The sequence below is a fragment of the Rattus norvegicus genome, chromosome 17, assembly GCF_021556685.1.
Source record: "Rattus norvegicus strain SHRSP/BbbUtx chromosome 17, alternate assembly SHRSP_T2T, whole genome shotgun sequence".
NCBI lineage: Eukaryota > Metazoa > Chordata > Mammalia > Rodentia > Muridae > Rattus > Rattus norvegicus.
The window spans coordinates 75,574,193-75,592,957 of NC_141550.1; positions in this window are offsets into that span (position 1 = coordinate 75,574,193).

Consider the following 18,765-nt stretch of genomic DNA (forward strand, 5'->3'; position numbering starts at 1 on the left):
TGCTGACATATGCTCTTTCCTGTTTCTTTCTGCAGGCACTCAGCGCTATGAGTTTTCCTCTTAGCACAGCTTTCATTGTGTCCCATAAGTTTGAGTATGTTGTATCTTCATTTTCATTAAATTCTAAAAAGTTTTTAATTTCTTTCTTTATTTCTTCCTTGACCAGGTTATCATTGAGTAGAGCATTGTTCAATTTCCACGTATATGTGGGCGTTCTTCCCTTATTGTTATTGAAGACCAGTTTTAGGCCGTGGTGGTCCGATAGCACGCATGGGATTATTTCTATCTTTCTGTACCTGTTGAGGCCCGTTTTTTGACCAATTATATGGTCAATTTTGGAGAAAGTACCATGAGGAGCTGAGAAGAAGGTATATCCTTTTGCTTTAGGATAGAATGTTCTATAAATATCCGTTAAGTCCATTTGGCTCATGACTTCTCTTAGTCTGTCGACATCACTGTTTAATTTCTGTTTCCATGATCTGTCCATTGATGAGAGTGGGGTGTTGAAATCTCCCACTATTATTGTGTGAGGTGCAATGTGTGTTTTGAGCTTTAGTAAGGTTTCTTTTACGTATGTAGGTGCCCTTGTATTTGGGGCATAGATATTTAGGATTGAGAGTTCATCTTGGTGGATTTTTCCTTTGATGAATATGAAGTGTCCTTCCTTATCTTTTTTGATGACTTTTAGTTGGAAATTGATTTTATTTGATATTAGAATGGCTACTCCAGCTTGCTTCTTCTGACCATTTGCTTGGAAAGTTGTTTTCCAGCCTTTCACTCTGAGGTAGTGTCTGTCTTTGTCTCTGAGGTGTGTTTCCTGTAGGCAGCAGAATGCAGGGTCCTCGTTGCGTATCCAGTTTGTTAATCTATGTCTTTTTATTGGGGAGTTGAGGCCATTGATATTGAGAGATATTAAGGAATAGTGATTATTGTTTCCCTTTATATTCATATTTGGATGTGAGGTTATGTTTGTGTGCTTTCATTCTCTTTGTTTTGTTGCCAAGACGATTAGTTTCTTGCTTCTTCTAGGGTATAGCTTGCCTCCTTATGTTGGGCTTTACCATTTATTATCCTTTGTAGTGCTGGATTTGTAGAAAGATATTGTGTAAATTTGGTTTTGTCATTGAATATCTTGGTTTCTCCATCAATGTTAATTGAGAGTTTTGCTGGATACAGTAACCTGGGCTGGCATTTGTGTTCTCTTAGGGTCTGTATGACATCAGTCCAGGATCTTCTGGCCTTCATAGTTTCTGGCGAGAAGTCTGGTGTGATTCTGATAGGTCTCCCTTTATATGTTACTTGACCTTTTTCCCTTACTGCTTTTAATATTCTTTCTTTATTTTGTGCGTTTGGTGTTTTGACAATTATGTGACGGGAGGTGTTTCTTTTCTGGTCCAATCTATTTGGAGTTCTGTAGGCTTCTTGTATGCCTATGGGTATCTCTTTTTTTAGGTTAGGGAAGTTTTCTTCTATGATTTTGTTGAAGATATTTACTGGTCCTTTGAGCTGGGAGTCTTCACTCTCTTCTATACCTATTATCCTTAGGTTTGATCTTCTCATTGAGTCCTGGATTTCCTGTATGTTTTGGACCAGTAGCTTTTTCCGCTTTACATTATCTTTGACAGTTGAGTCAATGATTTCTATGGAATCTTCTGCTCCTGAGATTCTCTCTTCCATCTCTTGTATTCTGTTGGTGAAGCTTGTATCTACAGCTCCTTGTCTCTTCTTTTGGTTTTCTATATCCAGGGTTGTTTCCATGTGTTCTTTCTTGATTGCTTCTATTTCCATTTTTAATTCCTTCATCTGTTTGATTGTGTTTTCCTGGAATTCTTTCAGGGATTTTTGCCATTCCTCTCTGTAGGCCTCTACTTGTTTATTAATGATTTCCTGTGTTTCCCTAAGTGTGTTCATGTCTTTCTTGAAGTCCTCCAGCATCATGATCAAATATGATTTTGAAACTAGATCTTGCTTTTCTGGTGTGTTTGGATATTCCATGTTTGTTTTGGCGGGAGAATTGGGCTCCGATGATGGCATGCAGTCTTGGTTTCTGTTGCTTGGGTTCCTGCGCTTGCCTCTCGCCATCAGATTATCTCTAGTGTTACTTTGTTCTGCTATTTCTGACAGTGGCTAGACTGACCTATAAGCCTGTGTGTCAGGAGTGCTGTAGACCTGTTTTCCTCTCTTTCAGTCAGTTATGGGGACAGTGTGTTCTGCTTTCCGGCGTGTAGTTTTTCCTCTCTACAGGTCTTCAGCTGTTCCTGTGGGCCTGTGTCTTGAGTTCACCAGGCAGCTTTCTTGCAGCAGAAAATTTGGTCTTACCTGTGGTCCCGAGGCTCAGGTTCGCTCGTGGGGTGCTGCCCAGGGGCTCTCTGCAGCGGCAGCAACCAGGAAGACCTGTGACGCCCCTTCCGGGAGCTTCAGTGCACCAGGGTTCCAGATGGTCTTTGGCTTTTTCCTCTGGCGTCCGAGATGTGTGTGCAGGGAGCAGTCTCTTCTGGTTTCCCAGGCTTGTCTGCCTCTCTGAAGGTTTAGCTCTCCCTCCCACGGGATTTGGGTGCAGAGAACTGTTTATCCAGTCTGTTTCTTTCAGGTTCCAGCGGTGTCTCAGGCAGGGGTCCTGCCGCTCCTGGGCCCTCCCCCACGGGAGCCCAGAGGCCTTATACAGTTTCCTCTTGGGCCAGGGATGTGGGCAGGGGTGAGCAGTGTTGGTGGTCTCTTCCGCTCTGCAGCCTCAGGAGTGCCCACCTGACCAGGCGGTTATGTCTCTCTCTCACCTGGTCTGGGAGCAGAGAGCTGCTGCGGGCCGGGATCCGCGGGTGTGGGACTTCCGGTAAACACAGAACGTGCCCGGTTCTAGAGAAATTCTGCTTCCGTGTGTCCCAAGCTCACCAGGCAGCTTTCTTGCAGCAGAAAATTTGGTCTTACCTGTGGTCCCGAGGCTCAAGTTCGCTCGTGGGGTGCTGCCCAGGGGCTCTCTGCAGCGGCAGCAACCAGGGAGACCTGTGCCGCCCCTTCCGGGAGCTTCAGTGCCCTGAGGTTCTAATTTTTTGTGGATAATCTGAAAAGTATTTTTTGAGAGAAATAGTATCACTCATGACATCTGTGATCAATACCATCTGTGTCACTGATTCAGCCTTACCAGAGGTGAGATCTGGTTCCTGATGTACATCGTAAGGTAGGGTTCATTCATTCCACCACCGTCCTGGATCCTTATGGAGTTCTAGATAGCTCAATTTGACCAGGAAGCCAGAACTGAGCCACTGGTGGTTTTTTAGTCATAGGATAATACAAGTAACTCTGTGGGAAGCATATGAGGAGAAATATATATCATCGGCCTAAAGGAAAAGCATAATTCCCCATAAATCACTGTGATTCTTATGGCTTATGCCATCACAGTCATCTTTACATATAAACCATGATTTATATTTGAGGCAGGTACTTTAATCAAACTCAAGAACAGTTTAAAGTATGTGATGGGAGCTAAGGACTCAGCAGGTAAAGTACTTGCTATGCAAGTGAGAGAACCTGGCTTTGGATACCCAGAACCCTCATCAAGCTCTGGACGCCATCATTACTAAGGTGAGGTGGGAGGTAGAGACAGGGAATCACTAGAACTTTGTGGGTCAGCTACTGTGGCATTCATTGTCTCAAACTGGATGGGATGCAAAGATCAACACCTGAGTTTGGAGGTCTCCAACCTCCACAAATATGCTGTATCATGTTCTCCCCTCCCCTTCCCCCCCCCACAGATTTCTTAAAAGAATGTGATAAATATGGTGAAATTTGGTACCAGTTAGCAAGTTAGAACAAATAAAGTGTGCTACCTAGTTATGCCTCAAATCTGAAGTGATACTTTAAATCATAATTACATAACTACAAAGTCAGTGTCATTAACAATGGAAGCATTGATAGGCTAGTGAACTCTCAAGCTTTTGCATAGAAGGGAAACTGGGTAGAAAATGAGGGAACATAGAAGTGAAGATGTTACGTAGCAACTTCCTCCAACTGGAGGATGGAGAGGGGCTCAGAAGATTCCGAGAAAATGAAACATGCCAGGCCCAGGAATTACATGAAACGTACAAGTCTCAGAAAGCTTCTGAAAGTTAGAAAATCTACCAGATTCCCTCTTAAGAGTGTTTCTAAGAAGTAGCAATTCTGGAGAGAGGAGACCCTCTCAGTAGTAGAGCTTTCTTAAGACTTGCAGGGAGCTCAGGGGTGCAGCTCCTCTGACTCATCAGCCATGCTGGGGTAAGCTTTTCAATGATACCTTTGAGTCACTGTACTCCTGTCAGTCAACCCTCCCCCATGGGCCTATAGGTAACCCTAGTAAACTAATTGGTTCACTCAGCTAGCCTTGGGTGGAATAATTTCTTTGTTTTGTTGGGTGAGTAGACGTCTGTACAAGCTTTCCCAGGGAACATCTCACAACAGAAGGATATTTTTAGAAACCCATATAAGAAAATGGATTTGGGGCAGAAGGAGAGAGCAATTCACAACTGCGATGAACAGAAGAGTAAGTATTAGAATTTCTAGGTGTACAGATGAAAAAAAAAAAACAAACAAACAAACCAAAGGCCAGAGGTATTTATTATCATAAGCCTCTTGTCAATTTCACATAGTCTATCTGGAATAGAGCTGGGATTCTAATTCAGGCCTGCATCTTAGGCCATAATGATATACTACCTCTCAATATTCATATTTCTTGTTAATCTGTGTGTTTATTTGTCTTAGTGCTAGGTACTCGATCCAGGGACTGACACACGCTAGCTAAATGCTATGTCACTGTGTTACATATCTAATATCTTGTTTCCATCACTTCATAAGTAAGGTATCACCAAGCATGATGATTTAGGATGATTTTGACTGTTTTTTTTTTTAACTAAAGTACTTAGTTAAATGAATTTGTTTTTAACACAAATGAAAAACAATATTCTTACCATTTTAACTATAGTTACAACTTCATACCAATAACATACTAATTTTGCAAAGTTTTTAGCTACAGACTATCAAATATAATAGAGAATGCAATTTAGTACTTTTGTCACAATATCAAAAATAAACAATTTTCTCAAAGTTATCAAAAGTGCCCCACTCAAAATCTTTTTCTTTCTTTCTTTTTTTTTTTTACACTTTTTATTGGATTTTCTTTTTTTCTTCCATTTTTATTAAATTGGGTATTTCTTGTTTACATTTCAAATGTTATTCCTTTTCCCGGTTTCCTGTCCATCAGCCCCCTAGCTGTTCCCTTCCCCATCCATCCTCCTTGGCTGCTTTTGACATACCTTTTCATAGTTTGCATATTCACTGTGATGTGTTGACTTGTAGATTGTTTTTGCATTTGTGTTACTTGAGGTTCATTTATCTTCTCCTCATTTTTTTGGGGTGGGGGTGGGGGTGAGGGCAGTGTATGTATCCATGTGTGTAACATGGGCAGTAGGCATATATATTTTCATGTGTCTGTTGCAGCAGCGTGAGAATCTATGTATGAGTGTGGAGACCAGAGGTTGACAGTAAGTACCTTCCCTTACTTAACTCTCCATGTTATTGCTTTTGAGGCAGAGTCTCTCCTTAGGACCAGGACTCACTGATTTGGCTAGACCAGCTAGTCAGGTTGCCTGTTGGATCCCCCATCTCTGCCTCCCATTTTTCCTCCTGGTTTCAGAGTCATTCGTTCTCTTCAAACTGGAACAATGTCTAGTGTCGGCTTTGTAAAGATCTTATCGATTATCTCTGTACTTATTGTTCCCTCTACACTTTCTCCCTGGCGGTGGACCACTGATTGGAGTTAAACAATTAGGAACCTTATTTCCCTGTTTTACTGTGTTCCTCCTCCTGTTGCTTCCTTCATCCTCTCTATAGACCTGGGGAACTGACTCAGGACTTGTGTATGCACTTGGCAAGTATTCTCTACTGAGCTAGAGCCAACTTTTTTTTTTTTTCTTTTTTTTTCGGAGCTGGAGACCGAACCCAGGGCCTTGTGCTTGCTAGGCAAGCACTCTACCACTGAGCTAAATCCCCAACCCCAACTTATTTATTTTTGAGAGGAATTCTCACTAAGTAGGACAGATTGGCCTCCAGTTGGTGATGTAGCTAAGACTGTCCTTAAAATTGTGATCCTCCTGCCTCGGTCTTCTGGGGAGCTGGAATTTTAAGTCCATCTCTATACATTCAGTTCTTTTGCTCTATCTGGATAAATTCTTCAGATTGACCTTCCAGACCATTAATTCTCTTTTCATCCGTGTCTACCTAGTATTGATACCTGTCTATTGTTTTAGTGATTATCTCTCATCTCTTAAAGGCCTATGTGGTTAACCTTTTACATCTCTTAAGTCACTTTTGACATAGTTTTAGACCCTGCAAACACTTCAACCGTGTCTTTAGTTAAATAGACATAAGTAGTTATTTACTGTTTTGTATCTGCTAGTTTCCACAGCAAGCTGCTGCTGCTTCTTCTAGCTGCTGCTTCTTCTGCTTTCTCCTCAATATCTAATGTCCATTTTTCTCTGAGCTACTCATTTCCATTGAACTTTTTGGTGATTGTGTAACTATGAGATCATGGTGAACCTTTGCTGAAAGGATTGCTGCCTGTTTCTGTGATTTATTGAGAGTGGGTTAATATACATACTACATATTATCTAAAAATAATATATTTCATGGATATAATACATTTAGATTTATGGTGATTGGGTTAATATATATAATAATGTAAAAATAATATATAATATATTAACCCAATATATGTATATTATAATATATATTAACCAACTTTCCATAAGTCTAAAATTATATGTATTGGCTTTGAGGTTTTAAAAAAATCTCTTTGTCTTTTTGTCTTTATCTTTGTCTCTCTATATCTCTGTCCCTATCTGTCTCTCTCTTTCTCTGTATCTCTGTCTACCTCGAACCCAAGCAATTAATTTAAGCTACTGTGAATGCATACTAGGGCTAGCTCTTGGCTAAAACTTCCCAAGAACCCCTAATGCTTAGCCTCTGCTCTAGGGCAGAGACTTTCTCCTGGACTTACCCTTTCCTTTGCCTCCCCTTTTTCTTTTCGGTATTTAGACACAGGGTCTCATGTAACCCAGGCTGGTGTTCAACTCACTATATAGTTGGGGATGGCTTTGAGCTTCTGATCCTCCTGCTTCTACCTCACAAATGCAAGTTAACAAATGTGGGCCGCCATGCTGGGCATGGAGATCTCTTTTAAGCTCATCAGTAGGACATGGGTACACCCCTTCCTGATCGTGTTCTTACACGAAGAAGTGATCGTGTTGGGCCCTGCCTCTTGTTCCTTCTTCCTTATATAAATTAGCAGCTCACTGATGCTTTCCAAGGGGGCTGCATTCCCTCTTACCCACAATCTCAGTTTGTTTCCCCCAGTGGGAGAGTTACTCTAGGAGACCAAGAGACCCCGTCTCCAAGAGTTTGCACAATTTTGTTTTTAAGTAGTAATTATAGGACATCACATTTCTCCTGGAACTTGGATCTTTTGTCCAAAAAAATTTTTTTTAGTTCATGTACCTCAGTGTAGATATATTTAAAATTCTTTGCCCCAGATATAGTATAATAGGATTGCATAGTTAAAAACACCACGTGAATAAAGATGAGGCATATGCTTCAGCAGACTTTTACTGATACTGAATCCCCATGAACAGAATCTTGTACTGGGGGACCTTGTAAAAATGATTGGTACATGAACTTTCCTGTAGAACCTTCAAACCCAGTATTGGGGGATAGGAATTATCTTTTAAAATTATTCAGATTTTTCATGAGACAGGGTGGCCTCAACTTTGACTTGGACAACCTTGGACTCCCGATTAACCTGTTGGGGTTTAGGTAGCACTGGAGATCAACACCAGATCATCCTGCATGCTGGGTAAACCCTCCTGCATCTGGGCTACAGCCACAGGCAAACATTGACTTCTCTGTGCGGGAACTTACTGCGGAGCTGTGGTAGAGAGTATACAAGTACATACTCCTATGAGATTATAGGAGGGGGATGTATCCCTGATGGGGCAGGGGAGAGACAACATTGATGGGGAGGAGTAATGAGAGCAAAGACATGAACAGGAGATGGGGCATTCTGGATGTGTTGGAGAAGTGCTGTCTCGGAGCGGATCTAAGCAAGGGCATGTGTGCCATGTGCTCCTAACTGTGTGACTAACAGCGACAGTGAAGGGGACATGATGGGAGTTAGAGTGGTAACAAGGGCTAGAGAAATAGAACTAAGAAGGTATCTGTATATACAGACAGAGACCTACCTTAAGGAATTGGCTTGAAGGATTGTGAGACTCAGTAAGTTCAAGACCTGATACAGAAGTCAGCAGGTTATAAAAGGCTGCCTGCTTAAAGCTGCGAATAAAGTCCAAGGTTGCTGATGAATAGTTCTCTTCTGCTGCAGTGGGATGTGCAGGGGAGGGAAACCTGTCTCTTCCTTGGTTTTTTTTTTTAACCTATTCGAGAATCGCCATAGTCTTTAACAATCCCAACAAAAAATCAAAAATAAAAAAGAAGGAACTATTCACTTATTCATCTTGTTCATAGTTCCGGGGAGTGGTGTCCCACACAGAAGTTAAGTCCTCCACCTTATTCTAATCAAGATAATCAATCCGTCACAGGAACACCATGTAAATCTGGGTCTCATCAAGTTGACGGTTAAGATTAATTGTCATGTCCCTCTGTGGATAGACGAAAGCCCACTCAAAGTAGGAAGAATTTTACTCACAGGATACGTATTCAAATGTAGATCTCATTCAAAAACACCCACACAGAAAGCACCCAGAATACTGTTTAACCCAATATTGGGGTACTATGTCCTGGCTAAATGGACATCAAGACTAGCACAGGCAGGTCGTAGCAGAATTGTAGAGGAGTTCAGATCGTCTCAATACTTTACCTTCACCGACTACTTGACTAGATTTGAAATTACATGGGAGATGCATACCTGAGCATGTATATGAGGACATTTCCCTAGGGTTTTAACAAAGGAGGGAAGTCCATTTTCAATGTGGGTGGTGCTGCCCTGAGGTGGTGTTCTAAAGCAGAAAAGAGGAAGCAAACGGAGCGTCAGGATTCTTCTCCCATTTCCTGTCAACTGTGGGTACAATGTGATCAGGTACCTCCCTGGCCATGTTGAACCATATCCTTCCAAACAGTGAGCCAAAATGAGGCTTTCTTCCCTTAAGTTTCTTTTGACACAGAAATGAACAGGGAAAGTAATCTAACCTATTACAATGGGTGGGTTCCTCTTCCCATCGAAAGACAAACACAAAATGGCATGGGGCATGGAGCAGAGAAAACTTCTCCAATAACTCGGAAGATTTTGCACTATGGCAAGATCTATTTCAAGTAGCTTCATGGTACCAGGCTTGATCTGGGTGACCAGCAGAAGTATTAAGTCACTGCTGGGACTACATTATAAAAGATTAGTACTTCAGGGGCCAAGGGCGTAGCTCATACTGAGAGCATTTGCTCAGCGTGCACAGACTCCTGTATTCCATCCTGAGCATAGCAAGAAAACACAAGACTGTAGTTTCCATCTTGGACGTTTTCATACTCGCCAGCTAACTCTTTGGTGATGCTTGCTTCTGAGTTGACAGAAACCTACAGAGAGACCTTCATGTGGAAGTGCTGATCCTTCAGACCCAATAGCCAACAGCTGAGAGAATGAATCTGCATCCGGGTAGAGTCAACCTTCATGTGCCAACCAGACTCTGTATTTTAAAAAAAATGTTGAAATAAAAAAATTACTTACTGTTTTAGGCTGTTAGATCTCTGGAAGTTTATTATGAATGAATAAATTGATAACTGGAAAAACAGCAGTGCCATCCAGCAAATGCCTACTTCTATAGTTTGAATGTATCCCCTCCCCTAAAGATCATGTATGGAAACTTGATCTCCAGCTTCATACACTGTCATATTTGGAGGTGGGGACTTTGGGAGGTTGTTGTTAGATGAGGCCATTAGAATGGGGACTCATGATGGGCTGGCGATTTTTAGGAGAAAGAGACCTGACCCAGCATACTTAGCCTCCATGGCTCCTTTGGCCCATATTACAAGACAGGAAAAGCGGCCCCCACAAGGCCTGGCACCTTCACAGCCTTTCTTTCATTATAAATGGCCCAGCCTGTAGCGGATTCTATGACAGCAGAAAGCAAGCATCTGTGGATTTGGAGGGTGTGGGTAGTTCTTATTCTTTAAAGGAAAAGTACATCTTAAAGGAAAGGGCGGGTGATGAGATTGGAGAAGGCTTAAGAGAAAAGAAGTGAGGTGGAGGAGGAAGAGGAGGAAGAGGAGGAGGAGGAGGAGGAGGAGGAGGAGGAGGGGGAGAGCTAGTATCATCTCTGGTGACATGAATACACACACACACACACACACACACACACACACACACACACACACACACTTTGAGCCATCGGCTTGAGGTTCCACTATCCCATTCGAAAGCAAAGAAGGCTTTCCCCTGGTGGGCCATTTCAAATAAGAAGCCACTTGTGGCATCCTTGGGCCTCTGGGCACATGGTTTAGCAAGCAGATGACACCATTTCGTGGAGGGCCAGGTGTCTCTTCCTCCACCCAAATGGAGTCGAGTGCCAGGGTTCAGGGCTTGGCAAACAAAAATGGCAGCATTTCAGCCCACACTTTCCCCAGGGGTCAGCTGCCTTGTGCAACGTACCGATGGCACAACTGTCCTGGACTTGCAGCTACCTGAGCCTTCTTGTGAAAATCTATAAATATTCATGCAACTTTGATTCAGAGAAGGCCATAGAGTTATGTGTCCTCAGAATTAGGGAAAAAAACCCAATTCTACTGAATCAAATTGTGTCCTGTTCTCATATGGTCTCTTTGGGACAACAATCTTGATTCTCTTGGCAGTTTTTTTTTTCCTTTGAGAATATCAATTAAGATATATGAAGGGCTTCAGAAAGACCTACATCCCTGGGACAGGTACATACTAGTTGTACTGGCTGGTTTTGTGTGTCAAGTTGACGAGAGTTAGAGTGAACAGAGAGAAAGGAGCCTCAGATAAGAAAAGGCCTCTATGAGATTCAGCTGTAAGGCGTTTTTCTCAACTAGTGATCAATGGGGGAGGGCCCAGCCCATGGTGGGTGCTGCCATCCCTGGGCTGGTGGTCCTGGGTTCTATAAGAAAGCAGGTGAGCAAGTCAGGGGACGCAAGCCAGTAAGCAGAACTCCTCTGTGGCTTTTGCATCAGCTCCTACCTCCAGGTTCCAGCCCTGTCCTAAGTGTAACCCGAATAAACCCTTTCCTCCCCATCTTGTGTTTCAGTCATGGTGTTTTTGTTGAAGCAACTGAAATCCTGACTAAGGCACTAGTTAACTGTTGCAGTATCAAAACTTCCTTCTAATTATTTTTTAAACTGAAAGGTCGGCTCTACGTTCTTATATCTTGTACAAATACTTCAGTTATATACAACGCTGTAGTTTAAAACCAAAGAACCCAGAAGTGCAAAGGACAAAGCACAGGGTAGGAGGACCAAATGTCATGGTCATGGTCCTATGATGTGCCCTTGTGGAAGTGAGGATGTTGCCTGAACACTACATGTTTGTCCACTCAACATGTATCAAGGCAGATCCTGGGTCATACTTAGAAGAAGAAAAGGTACCAGAAATAAAATAGACATTTCTAATATTCAGTCTTGTTGTGGAGACATTTTACAACATGTCCTGGTCAGCAGAAAATCATGATGGACTTAGAAGAAAAAGGTAGAAAGTTTTCGTCTTTCAAAAGGCAGCAGGCTGGCTGCCGATGTAGCTCAGTTGATGGCGCTTGCTTCTCACGTGTGGAGCCCTGGCTTTAGTGCCCAGAACCACACAAATTGGATATGGCATAATCTTAGCCCTCAGAAGATAGAGGCTGAAGGCCCAGACGGTGTAAGTTCCCTTTGCTATACAACTTTGAGTAACTTCAAGGCTTACTCAAGAAAAGTGTGTGTGGTCTCCAAAAAAAGTGTGTATGTGTGTACACACGCCCATGCTAATCTTTTTCATATTTGTCATCCCCTGACACACAGAGCCCTGGCTGAGGTCAGCAGGTTTATGTAAAATGAACAATAAGAGAAATGTATTGCAGGGAATGTGTGTTTATTTTCACCTTGTGGCAAGTGGCGATCAATGTACAAATCAGTACATCCAACGTCTACAGAGCAACAAAGAGCATGCCTGGGGCTCCAGCCCAGGCTTAGCATCTTTTGAACCCATCTATAGATCAATAATTGGAAATTGTGTGGTGCAGAGTGGCCGGCTAGGTGACTGTGGAAGACAGAAATTTGTGGCAAGAATGCCGGCGAATACTAACGAACTTTGTCACTTTGAGAATTTTGCAAGGCAAGGTAAGGAGTGGCCTCAGGCTAGGATTAAGTCTCAGGTTTGTGGAGGGTGAATATTGAAAACACACCGGAGGAGAAATAATCTGATTCCCTGTGCTATGAGCATCAGCTGAACACTTAGGAGCCAGGAAAAACGGATGACGAATCTTGGGAGGGAAAGGTCATAAAACTCCAAATCAACAGCGAATCACGTTGTTGTACGGTTCTGATGCACCATGGAAAGTGGAGAGAAGTGTGGCATCCCATTGGCAATGTGCAGAATGTATGTGTGCCTGCAAAGCAGAGCTCCTTCTCACAACTCTTAGCTTTAGGTCACATCCAGGGATGGATGAAGGCAGGGACAAGGGAGGCTCTCTGCGCTGGAGGGATAGAAGTGGACGGAGACAGGCGTGGGTACCAGACGTCCTTGGAGATAGTGATCTTCCAGGAGAGATTTGGGAAACTTGAAAATTCCGCCATCACGAGGGCAATAACTCTGATGTTGACCTTGGACACTTACACGAATTAGGTAAATGTGTTATTCATGACGGGCAGGGAGATGCTCTTGCCAGGGCAAAGTTAACTGGCTAGCTGATACATTCTGGCTATGTCTTCCTGCTTTGTGGAGGCTTCAGATTTCAGATAGTCTACACCTAACACTCTAGTTTCTAATCTTTTATATTTTCGACATACTTATTTGTGTGTGTGTGTGTGTGTGTGTGTGTGTGTGTGTGTGTGCGTGCGTGTGTGTGCGCGTGTGTTGTGTATGTATGTTCATGTTTTCATGTGTGTGTGTGTGTGTGCTTGGTGTTTATGGGTAAACAAGTATGTGTTTAAGGGGCACACAAAGGTCAAAGGTAAACAACAGATACCTACTTTCATCACTCTCTCTTGTTTGTTTGTTTGTGACAGGGTCCTAGGCAGCCCAGGCTGGCCTCAGAGTCACTATGTAGCAAGGATAATCTTGAAGATCTAATCTTCTTGCCTCTGAAGTGCTGAGGTGACAGGTGTGTGTCACCGTGCCTGGCTCCACCTTATTTTCTGAGACAAAATCTGTCACTGAACCAAGAGCTCACTGGCTGGCCAGTGAGCTACTGGATTCCTTCTCCCCCGTCTCTGTGTCTGAAGGGCTGAGATTACAGGAAGGCATCACCATTCCTGTTTTTTTTTTTTTTTCTTCCTTTAAACACAGGTACTGGGAATCCAATCAGGACCTTATGACTGTGCCATCTTGCAACCCCTTGCTATCTCCTTTATCCTTCTATTATGAGTCATTCATTCTTCTAGCAGTGTCTTCTTCCCCTTGGCTGTTTTACTTAGTTAAGGGTTCAGACTTAGCAAACCTGCTGTTGACCATCATCACCAAGTAAAACTCATCTTTCGAGTTGCTTATGTCTTATGTGCTCATCCTAGACGCATCAAACAATACAAAGAGTATTATTATTGCTGCCGTTTTACCTCCTCTTGCAACTTTCTCCTGATCAATTTTTAATTCAGTTGGAACATTTCTTGGAATGACTGAATCTTCATGCTTTTGGACTCTCCCTGCCCTATGACACCCAAGACCCAGCTACCTAGCAGGTACTAATTTTGAAAGCATGGGGTGGGACCGGGAGATGGCTCAGTAGGTAATCAGTAGCCAAGCAAGCCTAATAACCTGCATTTGATACCTGAGCCTCAGATGAACAGTCCGATGGGGCGGACCAGCTCATCCTGAGGGAGCTGTACAGCAGCAGTGTCAACAAAAGAGACCCTGCCCATCCCACCAAGGTGGACGGTGAGAACTGACTCTTGAAAGCTGTTCTCTGACCTCATCATGTAGGCATCCTGGAATGCTGGAACCTACACAAACACACACACACACACACACACACACACACACACACACACACACACACACTCAGAGAGAGAGAGAGAGAGAGAGAGAGAGCCAGAGGCAGCCAATCACTGAGTAAAATTATAGAAGATAACTACAATAATTTTGTAGAGTGGGGTGTGGTGGAGATGAGACCCAGAACCTGTGCATGACAGATAAATTCTCCACCATTCATCTGCAGCTCCAGCCTGCCTCTCCCATTTCTAATAAACAAAACCCAGGACAGGTATTCTCCCTCTCTGTCAGCTTGTTTCAACTCTGCTTCATAGTCTCCAGCCCCAAGCTGGAGTCCGTTGCATAGGTTGGAAATGCTTTGGAGAGGAAGCTGTGTGTGTTTGAAGCAGAGCATCTCTCTTCTCAAGAGAGAGCTTATCATCTTGCTATTGCAACTGCACACTATCACTCGGCCTGCCTTTCTGTTTTCTTTTTGCTCTTGTTTGGTTTGGAGATAGGGTCTTGTTGAGTCCAGGCTGGCTTTTAACTTTTTAGGTAGCCAAGGATGATTTTGAACTCTTGTTTCTTTCTTCCACCTTCCAAGTGCCCTTGTTAAACATGAGTACCATCATGGCCGTGTATGTGTGTGTGTGCATGCATGTGCATGTGTATGTGTGCATGTGAATGTGTGTGTGTGTGTGTGTGTGTGTGTGTGTGTGTGTGTGTTTTGCTGGTATCAAATCCAGGTTTCATACACACTAGACAAGCAAGCACACTTCCAGCTGAGATACATTCCCAGTTCTTCGATTTGCTTATTTTAAAGATCTACAACCCTCCATGTGTCTCTTGATGCAGCAAGTGATCGATTTGGGAAAATAGCCTCTTGCACTAAGGAGTCTTAAGGTTTCCAAATTGTCACTCTAGCTAAAACCACCTCCAACTGCTTTCTTTTTCTCAAAGTAATATCCTTGTATTCTAGCCAGACTCAAGCCCCATCTTAAACTCAGAATTGAAAGTGGAAGCAGGCCAATGGCCACCCACTCAGCTTAGATGGGTCCTCTTAGGTTGCTTTCAGTAGTTCTCTTTGTTTCTGGGGCTTTCTATCCAGGCAGACCATATGATCTTAGCAATTTGTTTCCTTTCAAAGTCTTTGCAACACTGTTGTGTTGCTTCTTACTCCACATTAGCTGGCACTGCTGTACAATGAAATCATATGCTTGAATTATAGGGTCTATGTTTATAGCTGGAGCTCATACAAATGGTAGTGGGGTGCTGGGGGCTGGTACTCTGTTGGTAGAGTGTTTGCTTAATGTGTACAAAGCCCTGGCTTCTATCCCCAGCACCACACAAACAGGGCACATACATATCCATCACACAGAATGTTCTTTTTTTTGTTTTTTAATGTCTGTACGTTTGAGTGGAGGTGCAGCATGTGTGGGGAGGTCAGGGGACAATCTCGAATGTCAGTCCTCAAGTGATTTCCACCTTTCTGTCTGAAGCAGGATCTCTTACTGGCTTGGAAATTATTCACACAGGCCAAGAAAGTTGGCCTTTCAGCGTCCAGGGATCTCTCTCTTCTTTTAAGGTAGTTGGCATTACAAGTAGGTAGATCCTGAGAATCTCAGGAACTCTTGGCCTACAAAGCAAGTCCTTTACTCAAGGGGCCATTTAATCCAATGCTGGGGAGCATAATCTTTTATAGGTGTTTGTGCCTTGGGCGCTAGATAATTTTTGTTGGGCCATGAGATGTGCCCTTTTCATTATTTGTGATGAGAGCATTGAAAGGAAGTAGCGAATGACTGAAAGATTATGTTACATTGTGATTAGCTCGAGACATTAGTTAACGGGCTGATGAAGTCTGAGAAGGAAGTTCTTGTTGGATGAGTGTATACCTTTTTTCTCTTTTTGTTGTTGTTCTTATTCTTTGGAATGAAAAGTTATTACCTTATGGAGTAATCATGGAGTCAACATGGGATTATAGGGTACAGGGCATATTACATACATAGGTTATCCTAATGAAAAACCTTCCCAAGTCTCAGAGCATATTGAACCATAGGGCTAAAATTCCACTGTATAAATCATCATGGTGCATGTACAATTGTTTATGTCTTAACATTCTGTTATTCTTGGAAAGAATGACCCTGATCCACTTACTGCATTCATCAAAAAGAGTGAGCCTACGTTGTACTGCTGAGTCCTACCTTATCACTTTGTAAAGACCTAGGGTTTTATTAGTGTTCGATACTATCTTTGTGTCGCTGCTTCTGCCAGGTAGGAATAGCGTTATTGACTTCAGATCACCCACCCCTGGCATTCGGTAGGTACCATGCTGTAAGCTGACTGTCTTTGTAGATGCTGGAGTTGAGTCCCATGGTTGATTTAGTGCATTTCTCTGGTTTCTTTGCGCACGGAGAAACAGGTGGGGGAGAAATGGTGTCTCATTTGAGCAGCCAAACTTAGGATTTGAGCGTTGGTCTTCTGGCCACACTGTATTTCTGTGGTTCCTGACTTTCAGTGCTTTGATTTGGACTCACAATTGCTTTCCAATACGAGGTTTTCGTGATACAATTATTAAGATGTTTAGCGATGGAAAGTCTTAAGCATGTTCATATTAAAAAAACCATCATCTTCTTAGAGGATGCTCTTTGTATAGATTCCCGGGTCAGACAAGTCCTTCAGAGGTTTCTTTCCAATAGGCAAGTGACATTCTCTATGTTTTATTGTTTTATATTGTTTGGCTAAATTCTTTTTAAAATTTTTTTCATTGGATATTTTCTTTATCTACATTTCAAATATTATCCCCCTTCCTGATTTCCCCTCTGGAAACCCCCTCTCCCATCCCTCCAACCCCTGCCTCCATGAGGATGCTCCCCCACCCACTATCTCCTGCCTCCCCACCCTGGCATTGCCCTACACTGGGGCATGGAGTCTTCACAGCACCAAGGACCTCTCCTCCCATTGATGCCCAACAAGGCCATCCTCTGCTACATGTGTGGCCCGGGCCATGGGTCGCTGCATGTGTACTCTTTGGTTGGTGGTTTAGTCCCTGGGAACTCCAGTGTCTGGTTGGTTGATATTGTTGTTCTTCCTATGGGGTTGCAACCCGCCTCAGCTACCTCAGTCCTTTCTTGACCCATGAATGTATAATATATCAGATGGCTAGGAAAATGGCAGGGGGAGGGTCAGCCTTATGACATTTTCTGTTAGAATATCCTTAAATCATATCAAATTCTTACCCCGCCAAGCGCCATATGGCTCTTGCTCTCTGTGGCTGCTTTTTCAGGTGAGGCACTCTGGAAGTTCCCGAGTTGAACAGACATCGCCCCGTTTACAGTCATTTGTTAATTTAGTAGAAATGAACGATTCTTTTCTATTTTTTTTTCTTTCCTTTCTGTGTCTGCTCTATTTACCTTCACATAGACTCCTCTTACAGAAACATGCTGAAGGGGAGAGTTGGCCCAAACTGTTAGGATGAATTACTTGCTTGATGAATGTAATCTATTTTCTTTTCCTTGACCTCCCCCATCTCCAGCCAGCAACAACTGGACTTTGTGACTCCTTGTCACCTTGGTGCAGTGGATCTCCAACCTTTTCTCCCAGGGGTTTTCTAGTCCCTTTTCAGGTGGAAGGGATGTGGGTGGCTGGAGCTGAGAGATGAAAGGTAGGATTGTTTATCTGTCATCCTGCACTCTTGCCACCTGGCGACGGTGTTTCTGCTGAGTGGAGACACATAATGGCCATCTCAGGCCAACATGGTCCTTTATTTCCTGGGGGTCAGGCTGGAGGAGAACCGGGGGGCCAGAAGATCTGTTGAAATGTGACCCCGCGTGGAGGAGTGTGAACCCTGCGCATAGGGAAAGGAAATGACTTCAAGGGAAAGCTCAAAGCGCTGAGATCAATAGCCGAGAGTCAATGCTCATTTTCAGAAACAGTATAATTTAAATGCCCTTGGGGATGCACGTGGAGGCCCACGACTTTGTAATTTTGACTTAATCTGGTTTCCCGATGTCAGTGCGTGAGATTGATGGAATCGTGTTGCAGAAAATCTTATATAAGGATAAAACAGTAAGTACCTTATTTAAAGAATGCTGTTCTTTGCAGCGTTTCTCACCTACCTAAGGCTCACCCACCATTAAATTACTTTTGGTGCTACATCATAACTGTAATTTTGCTATAGTTATGAATCATAATGTAAATACTTTTTTTTTTTTGGAGATGAGGTTTGCTAAGGGGCCACGACCCATAGGGTGAGAAGCACTGGTTTACAGCCCCTTAATAAATGAGATGAGTAGACTTTCTGAGTGCCCCACTTAGGTCTTCCCATGGGTTAGTGACTCTTCTCCATGTTTAACTTGCTATAAATCTTTAGGGACCCCTCTGGGAGAAGTTTATGGATGCTATAAACAGTGTCCTCCGTACACGAGAGCAACTTCAGACAGCGATCACATATTGTGTGTCTGCCAAAGCTATGAGACAAGGAGTTTGAATGCTTTCACCACAAAGAAGCATATTTGTAGACACTTCGACACACTTAAAAGGCTCACCAGGCTCACCGCGTATACGGGAAACACCACACAAACACCTCCCCCATAAATATGCATGTTTTATTTTTTTACATCTCATTAAAA